A 15750-nucleotide genomic window follows, 5' to 3' on the forward strand; every position below is an offset into this window, starting at 1 on the left:
AGTAAAGAGGTTCTCTGACCAATTATCCGCCACCTCCCTCATGACCTGGTAAAATAGACTGACTCTCGATATGTTACTGGCAGAAGAGGGCAGTGTAGGTAGAATGATTAGGTTCATTGCTGCACGTACATTCCTGATAACACATCCCATGTTTGGGAAATGGAAAAGTGTTGTAAGAACTGTATTATGGGCTGCTTTCACCTGTATGAGTGTGTTTGTGTTGTGTGGATGTTGTCTCGTCCCATGTGTGAGAGGTTTAATCACCAGGACTCTAGAGAGATCGATGACGCTGCAGATGGTGAGATATGGACCAATTCCGAGCTCCGATCAGTGGGATGGCGAATGCGGGCCTCCAGGCCAGGAAGATGGCTCTGTCTCTTTCAATAACGAGGAGCCAATGTTTGATTAAACAATTTTCAACGTTTTGATTGAATTTTCAACGTTTTGATAGACTGTTCCTTCAATGAAAATTATGATGAAAATCCTGAATTGAAGTGTCATAATTGGAAAGAGGCCTAGGACTGTCATTGATGGGTATAGGAGGAATAATTATGTATTAGTCTTGTTTAATCCTTGTATCACAATTAAATTCCATATAGCGTGTGATTTCACAATTATGTATTTCCATATAGCATATGATTATTGTATTTCCATAAAGCGTGTGATTATTAGTGATTACTTATAGCATGTGATCATCATGGTGAATTATTGAATCATTTAAGGGTGGAATTGATAAGAGAATTATCTAATAAATGTAAATGAATCAATAAACCATGATGAATTATTAGTCATACAGCAGGTTTAATGAATAATCAATGTAATGTGTGTAGGGATCGATTAGTCTGATCAGTTCCGGAAAGTCCAGGAACCACTGGAGAGGGAAAGAAATGTGTGTATGCAATTAGTATAGCTACAGAAGCAGATGGTCAAGGGAGTAAAACTTCAGAGAGCTCCTAACCTTGAAGGAAAGGAACAGGCTGAGCCAGAAGGTGATAAACAGTGTGAGAAGTTTATGGGGGTTGCAGGTCACCAACGGATTGTGTGTAAATGCATGTGCGTAAGTTAGCAAGAACTATATAATGACTGTTTTGTTATCCTGACGGTAGAACGTTCTCTGAATAAAGCTACAGAAACCTTTTGCAGAAAGCTGAGTCCTTGCCTAATTATTTTAACCCATTGTCTTACAAACCTTGGGCATTAGTCAAGGCGAATTTATTATTGATTATTATCATCAAGATATAAAATTCCTTTAACACCTACCTTAATAGAAAATGACTCAAGTAAAAGTTAGTCACCCTGTAAAATACTACCGTAATTTCCGGACTATTAAGCGCACCTGAATATAAGCCGCACCCACTGAATTAAAAAAAAATATATATTTTGAACATAAATAAGCCGCACGTCTATAAGCCGCAGGTGCCTACCAGTACATTGAAACAAATGAACTTTACACAGGCTTTAACGAAACACGGCTTGTAACAAAAATAAATAGTAGGGTGACCATATTTTAGTTTTCAAAAAAGAGGACATGTCCGGGAAAAAGAGGACGTATGGTCACCCTAGTATCAGCTGTCTCATTTGGAGTGTTTTTAACTTCGACTAATTTACTTTGCACGCCACCATTCTTCCAATCAAAATACTGAATAAGCAGAGGGAATATTTTCACAGCACCGTGATTGCTCCCATCAGTAGAAACACCACAGTAAGGTATGTCTTCTAGTGCTTTCTGAGCTATGTCGACAGAATGTGGTGCTATCACAGCGTTAACATTTGCTTCGGTCTTAGTACGAGCGCTTGAAACTTTTCGCGCAGTCTCGGAATCAGGGAAAGCCTTTTTTAACAAGGCAGACGTGCAGTCCATTGATCTGTAGCTATTGTGATGCTTCGTGTTGTGGAATGCAAAAACTCCCTCCGCAGCAGTAACAGCATCTTCTGTTTTACCTGCTCTCACAAAATAGTCAGTTTATTTACCTGAATTTACCTCTCCTTTAGCTGCAATTTTGTGTTTTGTGGAGCTTATGTGGGCTTCTAGGTCGCTAGCACCTTTATTTGACACTGACACGTACGTGCTAGCTTTGCAGGTCATGCATTCTGCTTCACACGGATCCCGACCAAGACGAAAACACGGGAATTTTCTCTGTAAATCGTCTGTGAATTTACATTTGCGTTTGGGCATTTTTACGCTGTTCTGGAGCCATGTGCCACTGTTGACAAGCAAGCTGCTGCTTTGTCTCTTGGCTGTTGCCATGGTGAGGGTAATGATTGAGATGCAGTTTGACCAATGTTTGCGTAGGCCTACATGACCCACCAATGGTGGCGTGTGAGAAGGCGGGACCTAAAGAGAAAGGTCAAAGCAATGCAAAACCCCCAAAACGCACCGAATGAATGGGACTGTAGAAAGCAAAAGCCGAATCCCGGACATTTTGGGCGATTTAGAAATCCCGGCCGGAAGCATTTTTTTTAGGTCCAAAAAGAGGACATGTCCGGGAAAAAGAGGAGTATGGTCACCCTATAAATAGGCTTTAACGAAATACGCTTGTAACAAAAATAAATAGGCTTTAACGAAACATGGCTTGTAACAAAAATAAATAGGCTTTAACGAAACACGGCTTGTAACAAAAAATATAAAATTAGCAGAAAACAGTAGCCTACCAAGAAAGTCATTGGTCACTATCTTCCTCCTGTGCACTGAAACCACTGAAGTCATCTCCTTCGGTGTCGGAGTTGAATAGCCTCAGAATTGCTTCATCCGATATTGGATCGTTTTCATTGTCGCTCTCGTCACTTTCATCCGGAGGCAAATCCCCCGCTGAGCCCTCTTCAACATGCAGCAGTCCAGCCTTTCGAAACCCGTTGATGATAGTGGATTTTTTGACAATGCTCCACGCTGCCAGGACCCACTGGCAGACTTGACCATAAGTTGCTCTTCGCATGCGGCCCGTTTTAGTGAAGGATTTTTTAAAAAAGGATTAAAAAAATAATAATTTGAAAGCGGGAAAAATCCATATATTAGCAGCATCATTGTTTAAGCCGCGAGGTTCAAAGCGTAGAAAAAAAGTGGCGGCTTAAAGTCCGGAAATTACGGTACTTGAGTAAACGTCTAAAAGTATTTGGTATTAAATATACTTAATTATCACAAGTAAATGAAATTGCTCAAATATATAAGTATAAATAATTCAACATTCCTTACATTAAGCAAACAGCACAATGTTATTTATTTTGTATATATTTTTTTACAAATAGCCAGGGCAACACAATAATTTACAAACAAAGCATTTGTGTTAGTGAGTCCGCCAGATCAGAGACAGTACGGATGACCACAGACATTCTCTTGGCAAGTGTGTGAATTGGACCATTTTCTTGTCCTGCTAACGTATGAAATAAAAAGTACATCATTTTCTTTAGAAATTTAGTGGAGTAAAAGTAAAATATAAATAGTAAAGTAAAGTACAGATACCTTAAAAACTACTTAAGTTTCTGACCAAATTTGCAATCAAATAGGATGGACAATGTAAATATTCTGGTGTTCACGATCACATTGCCGAAGTTTGATTTTGTAATTAACATTTTAAAAGCATGGATAAAGTTTTGGTTCAGTTCGTCCAATATTGTTTCAGTTTCGTTTTTCTTGAAATTGGAAGCAAGCAGTTTTGTTTCGACCAACAGTTTACAGAGAAGGAATGAAGGGTTAGAAGTTAGAAACAGATCACATTAATGGATATATAAGCTTTAATCTTTACAGTGTGTTCTGATTACAGCTCAGGGAGGCGATGGTGACCATAATCCGTCTATTTCACCAGGAAGACCCTACAGTGGAGTGTATTCATTGATGCCAACAGAAGGCAATAAAATATTTGGCCAATAAAATAAATACATAGATATACACAGTACCAGTCAAAAGTTTGGACACACCTACTCATTCAAGGGTTTTTCTAAAATGTTTACTATTTTCTACATTGTAGAATAATAGTGAAGACATCAAAACTATGAAATAACACATTAGGAATCATGTAGTAACCTAACATATGGGATCATGTAGTAACCAAAAAAGTGTTAAACAAATCAAAATATACTTCATATTTGAGATTCTTCAAAGTAGCCACCCTTTGCCTTGATGACAGCTTTGCACACTCTTGGCATTCTCTCAACCAGCTTCATGAGGTTGTCAACTGGACTGCATTTCAATTAACAGGTGTACCTTGTTAAAATACATTTGTGGAATTTCTTTCAGTTGTGTTGTGACAATGTAGGAGTGGTATACAGCTGTTGTATTCAGTGCATGTGACCAATAAAATTGAATTTGATAACAATTGATTTGATTAGGGGAAGGGTTACCTAAAATAGTTACGGTTAGTGTTATTGGAAGGGTTAGCTAACATGCTAAGTAGTTGTAAAGTTGCTTAAAAGTAGTAAGTAGTTGCAAAGTTGCTAATTAGCTAAAATTGTCTAGAATGAGATTTGAACATGCAACCTTTGGGTTGGTAGCCGTTCGGGTTGCTATACATTCACGCCCATCCATCCATCCATTCATTCCAACTAACCACCCTCCTTTTGTTTTTGCCTTAAGTAACCTATCTATCTAAGGTAACCAGTTCTACAGCTGCACCATCGAGAGCATCCTGACCGGTTGCACCCCCGCCTGGTAAGGCAACTGCTCGGCATCCGACTGTAAGGCGCTTCAGAGGGTAGTGCAAACGGCCCAGTACATCACTGGGCCAAGCTTCCTGCCATCCAGGACCTATATAATAGGCGGTGTCAGAAGAAGGCCCGAAAAATTGTCAAAAACTCCAGTCACCCAAGTCATAGATGGTTCTCTCTGCTACCACATGGCAAGCAGTACCGGAGTGCGAAGTCTAGGTCCAAAAGGCTCCTTAGCAGCTTCTATCCCCAAGACTGCTGAGTAATAAATAAAATGGCCACCCGGACTATTTACATTGACCACTCCCTTTCTGTTTTTACACTGCTGCTATTCACTGTTTAATATCTATGCATACTCACTTTACCCCTACCTACATGTACAAATTACCTTAACTAACCTGTAATAGGTACCAGTACCCCCGTTTATAGCCTCGTTATTGTTATGTAATTGTATTGTGTTACTTTATTGCATTTTTCTATTTAGTTTATTTAGTAAATATTTTCTTAACTCTATTTCTTGAACCGCACTCTTGGTTAACGGCTTGTAAGTTAGCATTTCACGGTAAGGACCTGTTGTATTCAGCGCATGTGACAAATGAAAATGCATTTGATTTGATAGTAAACGTTTACATTAGTCTACGAGACCAGTCTGGGCTGCCATGATTCATGTGACACATCTTGTCGTGAGACCCAGCTACGACGGGCTGGACACTGCACTCTCCCTGGAGGTAATTCTACACTTTACAGTAAAACAATATAATTAAACATGGCTGCGCCTGACACCTTATTTCTTATATAGTGCACTATTTTTGAGCCCTATTTTTAAAAGTTTGTTTGCTACTTAGAGAACATTTGCCATTAAATTTCTTTGTACCAAGCAGACTTTGGAGGGAAAGTGTTCAATGGCTCGGATTCAAGCCACACACATTTTAACCAATACACCAATTAGTCTGCAAAATGTTCATTCATGTTCAACACCATTCTTCAATACGTGCCATTGAAAACGTTATGCAGTCTGCCTTGTCAAAACGAAACTCAACCTGGTCTATTCCCCTTACCATTTGAGTGAAATTAAACTGAAATAAAAGTATAGACGGATTGAACCAAATGATAACAAAATTATGCTATATGTCATTTTTTTAACGTTAACTACATTGTAATAAAGGGTAGGCTAAAGTTATATGTGAATACAGTGAACTACTGAACTTTTTAACAAAATGTGATGGCATGAACGTTGTCAGTCTGGCACAATAGACAGATTCATTCTTATACATGGTTCATCCCAATGGCATTTAGTACAGTAGCTGGAACAGTTGATTATGCATTGTCATTGAGCTGCATGGTGATATACAGGTAAATCGTGTCTCATCAAACTTTGCTTATCAAACTGTCTAATAGCTTAAATCACAGGGCAACTTGTGTTTTTATCGTAACGAAGTGAACGTTTATACAACCTGTAAGCCTACGAAATTGTAAATATAATATCACATTAGCTGATTATAAACCAAGGCTGCTGCAGGCTAATACTTTTTACGAATGCAAATGTTTGATAGGGGTAACCTAATATATGTAGGGTTTTTTTCAAAATTCTCATGATCCGATTATGCGGCATTGATAAACATTTTTATTCATTCTATGGGGTGTCTAAATTACTACAACATTTCACTTTACTGTTACGCACATATTTTTATTGAATTCCAATTGTGTTCCAGACATTTTCTGAAAATGAAGTGTCATCGTTGTCACACGCTTTGTGAGGAGGGACAGCAGTTTTGCTTGAGATGCAACGCAATCGTCGAGGAAGAGAGAGGTAGGTAGCTTCGGGCCTTTTTTAGACGAGTGATGAGTCCTGTCGGCTGTAGGCCTATTTCTTCAATTATTAACAAAATACACTACCAACTAGAAAACGGCATTCATTCAAACAAAAATCTCTTCACATTCACAAGTAGATTGAATACATTTACAAAAAATGAATGCATCAATGGTTAAAAAAAAGTATATCGTAACATCGTGAAAATTGGGCCTGTGATGATTTTATGAATATGATAGTTTACTTGTGTGTATATATATATATATATATATATATATTTTTTTTTTTCTAACCTTTTTATTAAATTAATAATAATCACATCTGTATTGTATTCCCACAAACTACGAACAATCAAGATAGTAAGATCTGGTAAAACGAGTCATTGCCAAAATATTTGCCTTGTGTATAGGCCCTGCCAACTATTGCCCATGGAATTTCATGTTAGGTAACTGATAAACTATGCTCCAGATAGAGCCTGTTCTTAGTCTTTGATCAAGGATCAACATATTCCAACCCTGTGTGTGTGGTGGTGGTAAGGGGGGTCTTACCCTGTATCAGTGTCAATAGTGGTCCTCTGTAGCTCAGTTGGTAGAGCATGACGATTGCAATAGGATAGTGGGTTTAATTCCTGGGAACACCCATATGTATGCACGCACGACTAAATCGCTTTGGATTAAATAGTCTGCTAGATTGCATAATTATCATATTATATACACTTAACCCTATTCCGATAAACTATTGGCCCATTGTCTGTATACAGTATGTATTTATTATGGATGCCCATTAGTACATTCCAAGGCAGCAGCTACTCTTCCTGTGGTCCAGCAAAATTAAGGCAGCTATATACAATTAAAAACATTACATTACATTAAGTGTGTGAACTCAGGCCACTACTCTACTACCACATACACTATCGTTCAAAAGTTTGGTGTCACTTAGAAATGTCCTTGTTTTTAAAAGAAAAACATTTTTTTTTGTCCTTTAAAATAACATGAAATTGATCAGAAATACAGTGTAGACATTGTTAATGTTGGAAATGATTATTGTAGCTGGAAACAGCTGATTTTTTATGGAATATCTACATAGGCGTACAGATGCCCATTATCAGCAACCATCACTCCTGTGTTCCAATGGCACGTTGTGTTAGCTAATCCAAGTTTATCATGTTAAAAGGCTAATTGATCTTTAGAAAACCCTTTTGCAATTATGTTAGCACAGCTGAAAACTGTTGTTCTGATTAAAGAAGCAATAAAACTGGCCTTCTTTAGACTAGTTGAGTATCTGGAGCATCATCATTTGTGGGTTCGATTACAGGCTCAAAATGGCCAAAAACAAAGTACTTTCTTATTGTAATCAAACCCACAAATGCTGATGCTCCAGATACTCAACTAGTCTAAAGAAGGCCAGTTTTATTGCTTCTTTAATCAGAACAACAGAAGGCCAGTTTTATTTATTCTTTATTCAGAGCAGTTTTCAGCTGTGCTAACATAATTGCAAAAGGGTTTTCTAATGATCAATTAGCCTTTTAAATTGATAAACTTGGATTAACTAACACAGGGCCGCAGGTAGCCTAGTGGTTAGCGCGTTGGACTAGTAACCAGAAGGTGGCAAGATCGAATCCCCGTGTTGACAAGGCCCCTAGGCCGTCATTGAAAATAAGAATTTGTTCTTAACTGGTTAACTAGTTACATATAGGTAAAATAAAAAAACATGCAATTGGAACACAGGAGTGATGGTTGCTGATAATGGGCATATGTAGCTATTCCATAAAAAATCTGTCAGCTATGATTCTCATTAACAATGTCTACACTGTATTTTGGATCAATTTGATATTATTTTAATGGACAGAAAAATTGCTTTTCTTTCAAAAACAAGGACATTTCTAAGTGACCCCAAACTTTTGAACGGTAGTGTATCTGCAAAACAAAATCCATGTGTACGTGTGTGTATAGTGTGTATTTTATAGTGTGTGTGTATGCTGTGCATGAGGATGAGGGGGTGGGAGGGCTGTATCATGAACAGTTGTCAGAATGAAGACTGTCAGTTTAGTGCTTTTTCTCATTGGTGTTATATAATTAAGCAGTAAGGGCCAAGGGGGTGCGGTATATGGCCAATATACCACGGCTAAGGGCTGTTCTTACGCACGACGCAACGCAGAGTACCTGGACACAGCCCTTAGCCATGGTATATTGGCAATATACCACAAACCCCTGAGGTGCCTTATTGCTATTATAAACTGGTTACCAACGTAATTAGAGCAGTAAAAATAAATGTTCTCTCATCCCTGTGTTATTCCCTGACCCAGGTTATTCCCTGACCCTAACCCTAACCCTTCCCTGTGGCTCAGTTGGTAGAGCATGGTGTTTGCAACGCCAGCATGGTGTGTGCAACGCCAGGGTTGTGGGTTTGATTCCCACGGGGGCCAGTACAATTTCTTTTTTTTTAATGAAATGTATGCATTCACTACTGTAAGTCGCTCTGGATAAGAGCGTCTGCTAAATGACTAAAATGTAAAATGTAATATGGTCTGATATACCACAGCTGTCAGCCATTCAGGGCTCAAACCACCCAGTTTATAATGGAAAATAAAGCATCTGATAATGTTTCACCATCTTTTTGATGTGCTGCAACATGAGCTCATCTATTATCCCAAACATATTGCAGAGCCAGGCAGTCTAAAAGATGTGACCTATGACCGGGGTAGGAGTGGGGCGGCTGAAGACACCTTGCCAATGGACAGATCCGCAGATGAAGAGGTAGGGTTTTCTGTTCCTCTTTCACCCACAGGTTTTTGCAGATAGAAATGTATTGTATAACTTATCATACAGAATCAATAACCTTGTCAGTTCAATATACAGTACCAGTCAAAAGTTTGGACACACCTACTCATTCCAGGGTTTTTCTTTCTTTTGACTATTTTCCACATCTATGAAATAACACACATATGGAATCATGTAGTATCCAAAAACGTGTTAAACAAATCAAAATATACTTTATATTTGAGATTCTTCAAAGTAGCCACCCTTTGCCTTGATGACAGCTTTGCACACTCTTGGCATTCTCTCAACCAGCTTCTTGAGGTAGTCACCTGGAATGCATTTCAATTAACAGGAGTGCCTTGAGAATTTCATTCCTTCTTAATTCATTGGAGCCAATCAGTTGTGTTGTGACAAGGTAGGGTTGGTATACAGAAGATAGCCCTATTTGGTAAAAGACCAAGTCCATATTATAGCAAGAACAGCTCAAATAAGCAAAGGGAAACAACAGTCCATCATTACTTTAAGACATGAAGGTCAGTCAATGCGGAACATTTCAAGAACTTTTAACGTTTCTTCAAGTGCAGTCGCAAACACCATCAAGCGCTATGATGAAACTGGCTCTCATGAGGACTACCACAGGAAAGGAAGACCCAGAGTTAACTCTGCTGCAGAGGATAAGTTCACTGCACCTCAGATTGCAGCCCAAATAAATGCTTCACAGAGTTCAAGTAACAGACATCTCAACATCAACTGTCCAGAGGAGACTGCGTGAAATCAGGCCTTCATAAACGAATTGCTGCAAAGAAACCACTACTAAAGAGCACCAATAATAAAGAAGAGACTTGATTGGGCCAAGAAACACCAGCAATGGACATTAGACCAGTGGAAATCTGTCCTTTTGTCTGATGAGTCCAAATTTGAGATTTTTAGGTCTAACCGCCATGTCTTTGTGAGACGCAGAGTAGGTGAACGGATGTTCTCCGCATGTGTGGTTCCCACCGTGAAGCGTGGAGGAGGAGGTGTGATGGTGTGGGGGTGCTTTGCCGGTGACACTGTCTGTGATTTATTTAGAATTCAAGGCACACTTAACCAGCATGGCAACCATAGCATTCTGCAGCGATACGCCATCCCATCTGGTTTGCGCTTAGTGGGACTATCATTTGTTTTTCAACAGGACAATGACCCAACACACCTCCAGGCTGTGTAATGGCTATTTGACCAAGAAAAAGAGTTATGGAGTGCTGCATCAGATGACCTGGCCTCCACAATCACCCGACCTCAAACCAATTGAGATGGTGTGGGATGAGTTGGACCGCAGAGTGAAGGAAAAGCAGCCAACAAGTCCTCAGCATATGTGGGAACTCCTTCAAGACTTTTGGAGAAGCATTTTAGGTGAAGCTGGTTGAGAGAATGCCAAGAGTGTGCAAAGCTGTCGTCAAGGCAAAGGGTTGCTATATAAAGGGTGGCTATATTTTGATTTGTTTAACACTTTCTTGGTTACTACCTGATTCCATGTGTTATTTCATAGTTTTGATGTCTTCACTATTATTCTACAATGTAGAAAATAGTAAAAAACGAAAGAAAAATCCTTGAATGAGTAGGTGTGTCCAAACTTTTGACTGGTACTGTATATACAGTGCCTTGCATAAGCATTCATACCCCTTCGATTTCTTCACATTTTATTGTGTTACAAAGTGGGATTTACATGGATTTAATTGTCCGTTTTTGTCTACTCAAAATACTCTGTAATGTCAAAGTGGAAGAACATATCACATTAAAAACAATATTAGCAAAAATGTGATAACTAAAATGTTGTCGTTGCATAGTTATTCCTTAGCCTAAATAAGTTCAAGAGTAAATTTTGCTTAACAAATAACATAAGTTGCATGGACTTTGTGTGAAATAATAGGGGTTGACATTATTTTTGAAAGACTAACCCTTCATCTGTCCCCCCTACATGTAACAGCTGTTCGGTCCCTCAGTCAAGTAGTGAATTTCAAGCACAGATTCAACTACAAAGACCAGAGAGCTTTTTTCGAAAGCATCATAAAGAAGGGCAGTGATTGGTGGATGGGTAACAATATCAAATCAGGCATTGAATATTTCTTTAAGCATGGTCAAGTTAATATGCTGTGGATTATGCATTAAACCACAGGCACACACCAAAGATACAGTCGTCCTTCTGAATTGAGCTGTGGGACAGGAATGAAATTGCTTAGGGACGTTACCATGAGGCCATTGGTGATTTTAAAACAGTTACAGTACAGAGTTCAATGGCTGTGATGGGAGAATACTGAGGATGGATCAAAAACATTGAAGTGACTCCACAATAATGACTGATGATTTGAAAATAAGAATACAAATATACTCCAAAACATGGATATTGTATGCAACAAGGCACTAAAGTAAACTGAACAAAAGTATAAACACAACATGTTGTCACGGCTGTTTGAAGGATTGGACCAAAATGCAGCGTGTTCGTAGTTCCACATATTTATTAAACGTGAAACTGAATGCAATACACTTAAATACTTGAAACCACAAAAAACAACAAACCGTGACGCAGAGAGGAAAACACACTACTCAAACGATAATCACCCACAAAACAGGAAGAGAAAAACCCCTACTTAAATATGATCTCTAATCAGAGGCAATGAGGATCAGCTGCCTCCAATTAGAGATCAACCCCAAACAATCCCAACATAGAAATAGAACAACTAGAACTAAAACATAGAAATCGAAAACATAGAACAACCAAAAAACACCCCCTGTCACAGCCTGCCCTACTCTACTAATGAAAATGACATCTTACTAGGGTCAGGACGTGACACATGTAAAGTGTTGGTCATGTTTCATGAGCTGAAATAAAAGATCCCAGAAATGTTCCATAAGATTATTTCTCTCAAATGTTGTGCACAAATTTGTTGACATCCCTGTTAGTAAGCATTTCTCCTTTGTCAAGATAATCCATCCACCTGACAGGTGTGGCATATCAAGAAGCTGATTAAACAGCATGACCAACGTCTTTTAGAGAATTTGGCAGTACGTCCAACTGACCTTCCAATCGCAGAACACATGTATGGCTTTGTGTGGGCGAGCGGTTTTCTGATGTCAACGTTGTGAACAGAGTGCCCCATGGTGGCGGTGGGGGTTATGGAATGGGCAGGTATAAGCTACGGACAATGAACACAATTGCGTTTAATCGATGGCATTTTGAATGCACGGACATACCGTGACGAGATCCTGATGCCCATTGTCGTGCCATTCATCCACCGCCATAACCTCATGTTTCAGCATGATAATACATGAAAATGTTCCAATTCTTCCATGGCCTGCATACTCACCATGTCACCCTTTGAGCATGTTTGGGATGCTTGCGATCGACATGTACGACATTGTGTTCCAGTTCCCGCCAATATCCAGAAACTTCGCACAGCCATTGACAACATTCCACGGGCCACAATCAACAGCCTGATTAACTCTATCCGAAGGGGATGTGTCGCGCTGCATGAGGCAAATGGTGGTCACACCAGATACTGACTGGTTTTCTGATCTACGTCCCTACCTTTTTTTAAGGCATCTGTGACCAACAGATGCATATCTGTTTTCCCAGTCATGTGAAATCCATAGATTAGGCCCTAATGTATTTATTTAAATTGACTGATTTCCTTATATGAACTGTAACTCAGTAAAATCTTTGAAATTGTTGTATGTTGCATTTATATTTTTGTTCATTATAATGCTGCAAAAAAACACGGCAAAGAAATACACTTTTTGGCCTAAAATGCAAAGCCTTATGTTTGGGCCAAATCCAACTCAACACATCACTTATTTTCAAGCATGGTAGTCGCTGCATCATGGTATGGGTATGCTTGACATCGGCAAATACTGGGGCATTTTTCAGGATAAAGAAAAATGGGGTGGCACTAAACACATCAAAATACTAGAGGAAAACCTGCTTCAGTCTGCTTTACACCAGACACTGGGAGAGGAATTCACCTTTAGCAGGATAATAACCTACAACACAAGGCCAAATCTACACCTGAGTTGCTTACCAAGAAGACAGTGAATGTCCCTGAGTGGCCAAGTTACAGTTCTGACTTAAATCTGCTTCAAAATCTATGGCAAGACTTGAACATTAAAAAACAATAGTGTAGATTGTTGACAAAAACATACAATTAATTCCATGTTATTCCCACTTTGTAACAGAGTAAAATGTAAAGAAGTCCAAGGGGTATGAATGCTTTAGCAAGGCACAGTATACAGTGTGTTCGGAAAGTATTCAGACCCCTTGATCTTTTTTCACATTTTGTTACGTTACAGTCTTATTCTAAAATGTATTAAATCATTTTTTTCTCATCAATCTACACACACTTCCCCATAATGACAAAGCAAAAACAGTTTTTTAGAAATATATCATATTTACATAAGTATTCAGACCTTTTACTCAGTACTTTGTTGAATTACCTTTGGCAGCGATTACAGCCTCAAGTCTTCTTGGGTATGACACTATAAGCTTGGCACACCTGTATTTGGGGAGTTTTTCCCATTCCTCTCTGCAGATCCTCTCAAGCTCTGTCAGGTTGGATGGGTGCACAGCTATTTCCAGGTCTCTCCAGAGATGATCGATTGGATTCAAGTCTGGGCTCTGGCTGGGCCACTTAAGGACATTCAGAGACTTGTCCCGAAGCCACTCCTGCGTTGTCTTGGTTGTGTGCTTAGGGTTGTTGTCCTGTTGGAAGGTGAACCTTCGCCCCAGTCTAAAGTCCTGAGCACTCTGGAGCAGGTTTTCATCAAGGATCTCTCTACCTTGCTCCGTTCATCTATGCCTCGATCCTGACTAGTCTCCCGGTCTCTGCTGCTGAAAAACATCCCCACAGCATGATGCAGCCACCACCATGCTTCACTGTAGGGATGGTGCCAGGTTTCCTCCAGACTTGACGCTTGGCATTCAGGCCAAAGAGTTCAATCTTGGTTTCATCAGACCAGAGAATCTTGTTTCTCATGGTCTGGGAGTCTTTAGGTGCCTTTTGGCAAACTCCAAGCGGGCTGTCATGTGCCTTTTACTGAGGAGTGGCTTCCGTCTGGCCACTCTACCATAAAGGCCTGATTGGTGGGTTGCTGCAGAGATGGTTGTCCTTCTGGAAGGTTCTCCCATCTCCACAGAGGAACTCTAGAGCTCTGTCAGAGTGACCATCGGGTTCTTGGTCAACTCCCTGACCAAGGCCCTTCTCACCCGGTTGCTCAGTTTGGCTCTAGGAAAACTCTAGGAAGAGTCTTGGTGGTTCCAAACTTCTCCCATGTAAGAATGAATGGAGGCCAATGTGTTCTCAGGGACATTCAATGCTGCAGAATTTTTTTGGTACCCTTCCCCACATCTGTGCCCCAACACAATCCTGTCTCGGAGCTCCACAGACAAATCCTTTGACTTCATGACTTGGTTTTTGCTCTGACATGCACTGTCAACTGAGGGACCCTATATAGACAGCCTTTTCAAATCATGTACAATAAATTGAATTTACTACAGGTGGACTCCAATGAAGTTGTAGAAACATCTGAAGGATGATCAATGGAAACAATGGAATGGAATGAATCTGAGCTCAATATCGAGTCTCATAGTAAAGGGTCGGAATACTTATGTAAATAAGGTATTTCATATTATTTATTTTTATATACGTTTGCAAAACTTCAAAAACCTGTTTTCGCTTTGTCATTATGGGGTATTGGGTGTAGATTGATGTGATTTTTTTCAAATACATTTTTGTAAAAGGCTGTAACGTAACAAAATGTGGAAAAAGTATAGGGGTCTGAATACTTTCCAAATGCACTGTATATATTCTTATTATTTTTATATTTTTATTATTTTGTATGTTTTACAAATGTTAAAATGTTTCTTCCACTTTGACATTACAGAGTATGTTGTGTAGATCATTGACAAAAAAGGACAATTAAATTCATTACAATCTCACTTTGTATCACAACAAAATGTGAAAAAGTCATGGGGTGTGAATACTTTCTGTAGTTGTCCTTATAATGTGCCCTCTTTTATTAAGTAATTTGCTTTGCAATTTGCAATGAGGGGACATTTTTGAATCATTAAATTGACAGAAATTTGAAAGTATAAAACCTTTCATTCTATCTGTGAACATTTTTATTTTCATTTGAAGGACTTTCATGATGCCAGTGATCAATTCTTTGACTTCTACCTTGGGGAAGATGAGGACACATCTCAGAGAGTACAAGCTGACGGTCTGGAGGTACAGCAAGCTCAACAGATGGAGGCTGCTGTAGCAGGTACTTCAATAATATTAGAGGAAATTATATAATTTACAAAATACTGTATCTCTGAATTATTGGCAAGCTTAGAGTATTCTATATCATTTCATAAAATCAATATCCGTTTCTTTCCATTCACATGAAAACACTGCATCTGTATGCGTATTAGGGAGTTGTAGTGATATTATGTTGTAACCAGTGGTGTAGTGGAGGATAAACGCACATAAATTATTTGTATTTTGTGCAAGAGATTACCCACCTATCACA

General features: G+C 39.1%; 1 long non-coding RNA gene across 1 annotated transcript; it reads left to right on the forward strand.

Moving 5' to 3' along the window:
- The first annotated feature begins 5873 nt into the window (after positions 1 to 5873).
- On the forward strand, positions 5874 to 15501 carry LOC123728650 (uncharacterized). The gene is made up of 3 exons (XR_014381413.1): positions 5874 to 6448; positions 9113 to 9204; positions 15375 to 15501. It is a non-coding gene; the product is annotated as an uncharacterized LOC123728650 (long non-coding RNA).
- The last annotated feature ends 249 nt before the right edge of the window (positions 15502 to 15750 follow it).

This window comes from Salmo salar, chromosome 18 (genome assembly GCF_965601325.2).
Source record: "Salmo salar chromosome 18, fSalSal1, whole genome shotgun sequence".
Taxonomy (NCBI): Eukaryota; Metazoa; Chordata; class Actinopteri; order Salmoniformes; family Salmonidae; genus Salmo; species Salmo salar.